At 55.8% G+C, this 4,711-nt stretch overlaps 1 pseudogene; it reads right to left on the minus strand.

Moving 5' to 3' along the window:
* LOC133133600 (disks large homolog 4-like) overlaps nt 1-4,508 on the minus strand; it is an 18,623-nt pseudogene extending 14,115 nt beyond the window's left edge.
* Between the last annotated feature and the right edge of the window lie 203 nt (nt 4,509-4,711).

A 4,711-nucleotide genomic window follows, 5' to 3' on the forward strand; every position in this document is an offset into this window, starting at 1 on the left:
CCTCCCTCACCTCTCTCTCCCCACCTCACCCTCGTCACCTCCCTCTCCCTCTCATCTCCCTCTCATCTCCCTCTCACCTCCCTCTCACCTCCCTCTCCCAACTCCCTCCTCATCTCCCTCTCTCACCTCCCTCTCTCATCTCCCTCTCACCTCCTCTCCACCTCCCTCCCTCATCTCCCTCCACCTCCCCTCATCTCCCTCTCTCACCTCCCTCTCTCACTCCCTCCCTCATCTCCCTCTCTCACTCCTCTCTCACCTCCCTCTCCCACCTCCCTCTCTCATCTCCCTCTCTCACCTCTCATCTCCTCTCCTCCTCTCTCTCCCTCTCTCACCTCCCTCTCTCACCTCCCTCTCGCACCTCCCTCTCTCACCTCCCTCTCTCACCTCCCTCCTCTCTCCTCTCACTCTCCCTCTCTCACCTCCCTCTCCTCCTCCTCTCTCCTCCCTCATCTCCCTCCTCTCACCTCCCTCTCTCATCTCCCTCTCTCACCTCTCATCTCCCTCTCCTCCCTCTCTCACCTCCCTCTCTCACCTCCTCTCCCACCTCCCTCTCTCATCTCCCTCTCCCACCTCCCTCTCCCACCTCCCTCTCTCACCTCCTCTCTCACCTCCCTCTCTCATCTCCCTCCCGCCCTACCTGCAGCACACACTTCTGGTCCAGGTAGCGTTTGGCGAGTGAGGGCTGGAAGTCTGGGCTCTCCAGGAGCCGCAGGAAGAACTCGTACACCAGCTGGAGGAGAGAGACAGGTGTGCACAGGTGAGCAAGAGAGACAGGTGTGCACAGGTGAGGAGAGAGACAGGTGTGCACAGGTGAGCAGAGAGACAGGTGTGCACAGGTGAGGAGAGAGACAGGTGTGCACAGGTGAGGAGAGAGACAGGTGTGCACAGGTGAGGAGAGAGACAGGTGTGCACAGGTGAGCAGCGAGACAGGTGTGCACAGGTGAGGAGAGAGACAGGTGTGCACAGGTGAGCAGAGAGACAGGTGTGCACAGGTGAGGAGAGAGACAGGTGTGCACAGGTGAGGAGAGAGACAGGTGTGCACAGGTGAGCAGAGAGACAGGTGTGCACAGGTGAGGAGAGAGACAGGTGTGCACAGGTGAGCAGAGAGACAGGTGTGCACAGGTGAGCAGAGAGACAGGTGTGCACAGGTGAGCAGAGAGACAGGTGTGCACAGGTGAGGAGAGAGACAGGTGTGCACAGGTGAGGAGAGAGACAGGTGTGCACAGGTGAGGAGAGAGACAGGTGTGCACAGGTGAGGAGAGAGACAGGTGTGCACAGGTGAGGAGAGAGAGAGGAGTGTACAGGTGAGGGGCAGTACCTGTAGGTGGGAGGGACAGTGGTGGGCGGGGCTGTACCTGTAGGGCTGTACCTGTAGGGCTGTACCTGTAGGGCTGTACCTGTAGGTGGGGCTGTACCTGTAGGGCTGTACCTGTAGGGCTGTACCTGTAGGTGGGGCTGTACCTGTAGGGCTGTACCTGTACGCTGTACCTGTAGGTGGGGCTGTACCTGTAGGGCTGTACCTGTAGGGCTGTACCTGTAGGGCTGTACCTGTGGGGCTGTACCTGTAGGTGGGGCTGTACCTGTAGGGCTGTACCTGTGGGGCTGTACCTGTAGGTGGGGCTGTACCTGTAGGGCTGTACCTGTAGGTGGGGCTGTACCTGTGGGGCTGTACCTGTATGGCTGTACTGTAGGTGGGGCTGTACCTGTAGGTGGGGCTGTACCTGTGGGGCTGTACCTGTAGGTGGGGCTGTACCTGTAGGGCTGTACCTGTAGGGCTGTAGGGCTGTACCTGTAGGGCTGTACCTGTAGGTGGGGCTGTACCTGTAGGGCTGTACCTGTAGGGCTGTAGGGCTGTACCTGTAGGGCTGTACCTGTAGGTGGGGCTGTACCTGTAGGGCTGTACCTGTAGGGCTGTAGGGCTGTACCTGTAGGGCTGTACCTGTAGGTGGGGCTGTACCTGTAGGGCTGTACCTGTAGGTGGGGCTGTACCTGTAGGGCTGTACCTGTAGGTGGGGCCAGGACGGCTCCAGGGTGGGCTCCTCTTCCTCTGGGTCCAGCTCAGGGCTCTCAGGGGGAGGGAGCGTGCGGAACATGTTCACCCAGATCTGAGAGAAAACCAGCCTCAGTCACAAACACACTCCTCTTCCCTTCTTCCCTCCCTCCCTCGCTTTCTCCCCCCATCTCTCCCTCTCTCACCATCCTGATGGCCTCAGGGTAGGCGGGTTCGATAAGCAGTCCTCGGCAGGATGCCAGGCCTCCACCAGCTCGCTCAGCGCCGCACGCTTGACCTCCTTGCCCTTCAGGTCGGCCACGCCGTCCAGGAAGTCAAACAGCACGCAGCACTGCTGCAGCTTCTGAGAGAAGAGGTCGTGCAGCTCCATGACCGCTGCATCTGTGGAGGGGGGAACGGTCACTCTGTTACTCCTCTACACGCAAACACAAACACCTCACTGCTCCTGTTCTCCTCTACACACACACAACACCTCACTGCTCCTGCTCCTCCTCTACACACATAACCACCTCACTGTTACTCCTCTACACACAACACCTCACTGCTCCTGTTACTCCTCTGCACACATAACCACCTCACTGTTACTCCTCTACACACACAACACCTCACTGCTCCTGTTTCTCCTCTGCACACATAACCACCTCACTGTTACTCCTCTACACACAACACCTCACTGCTCCTGTTACTCCTCTACACACATAACCACCTCACTGTTACTCCTCTGCACACACAAACACCTCACTGCTCCTGTTACTCCTCTACACACATAACCACCTCACTGCTCCTGTTACTCCTCTACACACAACACCTCACTGCTCCTGTTACTCCTCTACACACACAACACCTCACTGCCACAAACAGGGCAGCAGCAAACCTTTATGCAGTTTACCTTCATGCATTTGTTTGTGTGTGTGGGAGTGTGTGCATGCGTGTGTCTATATCCATGTCTCCGTAAGAAAGAGAGGGAGGGGGGGAAGAGGGAGAGAGAGAGGGAGGGGGGGAGAGGGAGAGAGAGAGGGAGGGGGGGAGAGGGAGAGAGAGAGAGGGAGGGGGGGGAGAGGGAGAGAGAGAGAGAGGGAGGGGGAGGGTATGTGAATGTGGAATCACTGCCCTGCCAGTGCGCATGTAAATGAGCTTAAAGCCGTATCTGGCACAATATATTTATTGAACACTGTTGCCCTCATATAATCAAATACACAAATAAAGGAATAAAACGGCAGCTCCTGCTGCTGCTGAAAGACCCATAACTGAATCAACCCGCCTCCAGGCAGTCAGCTGCACCAATCAGCACCCAGCTCCCGGCAGGACCAGAGACTCACACGACAGGTAAAATCTCAACCCGATAAAACAGTGCGGGAACGCGAGATTAGGAGTATATTATATTCATAGCTAACTTTTTTTAAATTGTGGATGAGGACGGCGCTTCGGTGACGTTAGTGCCGGAAGACCGTACCTTTAAGCAGGGGCAGTGGCGTCAGCTCCACCTGGGAGCTCTGGTAGCGGAACTGCGAGGAGCTGTGTGACCGGCGCTGCCGGGCCCGGCGCATCGACCTCCGGGGGAACCCATCCACCTTCTCCGCGCTTGGCACCGAGAAGCCCGTGGTGGGTGACGAAGGGCTGGACAGTTTCGTGGTCTCCATGGCTGCGGCTGGCGCGGCACGGAGGAGAGGCGAGGCGACGCGAAAAAGTCCGTTATTTCCGTTTAAAGTGTGAGCAACATCAACGCTGGAAGGATCGAATCTGACAGGGAGCTGAGACGAATGCAATGAGCAGCAATGTAGCGATAGGCTTCGCCCAATGGCCTCGGAACCTCCGTTAGAAGTGCAGAATGAAGGCTATGAAAATATTGTCCTGTACGTGTTCGTTTAAAAGAAGCCGCTTTGTACAAAAATAACAAATATCAAACACGCGGGTAAAGGCTTGGTTTACATTTCCGTATCTCCATACAGATGTGTAGGCTAGCTAACCGCACGTGCTAGTCCATTACTATAACTGCTCTGCAGTACTAGCGTCACCAGTCAGTGACCGGCCTAATTTAGAATTTATTTACATATTTATCGTTTGTGTTGAAACGTATAGCCGTCATCCTACACAATCACGTACAATTCATATTAAAAAGTACATTTCAGTTCTAAAATGTTTTGGATGATAAACATCACCTCGGTTATTTACATCTATTAAACTGTGATTTAATCTGGCAATTCTTTATTAAATCCTGAACGCGAATTTGACCGTTTCTTTCTGGCGCGAGTTCTTTCTCCGTCCTCGCGCTGTTCCCGTAAATATTACGTAAGCCGCAGGATCAGCGCGAGCCGGAGCGGTCCTCGTGGGGCGGGGACGGCTGCTTCAAACGAGCCGACATGTGCGGATCTTCAGCGCCGCGCGTCGCCGCCACCCATCACATCCCCAAAAAATCGGTAGCCAGCGCGCAGACGGGAGACCTCGTCGTGATGCAATAGAGAGATGCGCGATATTCCCCCTGTCCGGTCCCTCTCTTCCTCTCCGTCAGACCGCCACGTCTCGGTCGTGCAGGTGATGCACAGACTGCGGATGACGCTCACGTTCGGATTTAATTATTTATATTCAGCGCGTGCCGTACGCCTCCCCCGTTTCTTCTTTATTTCTCGCTTTTCCCCAGTTTTCCCTCCCCCGTTGTGGTCTGGGATACTCACCAGCGAAGCTGACCACCCTCCCCAGATT

Source organism: Conger conger, chromosome 7, assembly GCF_963514075.1.
Source record: "Conger conger chromosome 7, fConCon1.1, whole genome shotgun sequence".
In the NCBI taxonomy this organism is placed as follows: Eukaryota; Metazoa; Chordata; class Actinopteri; order Anguilliformes; family Congridae; genus Conger; species Conger conger.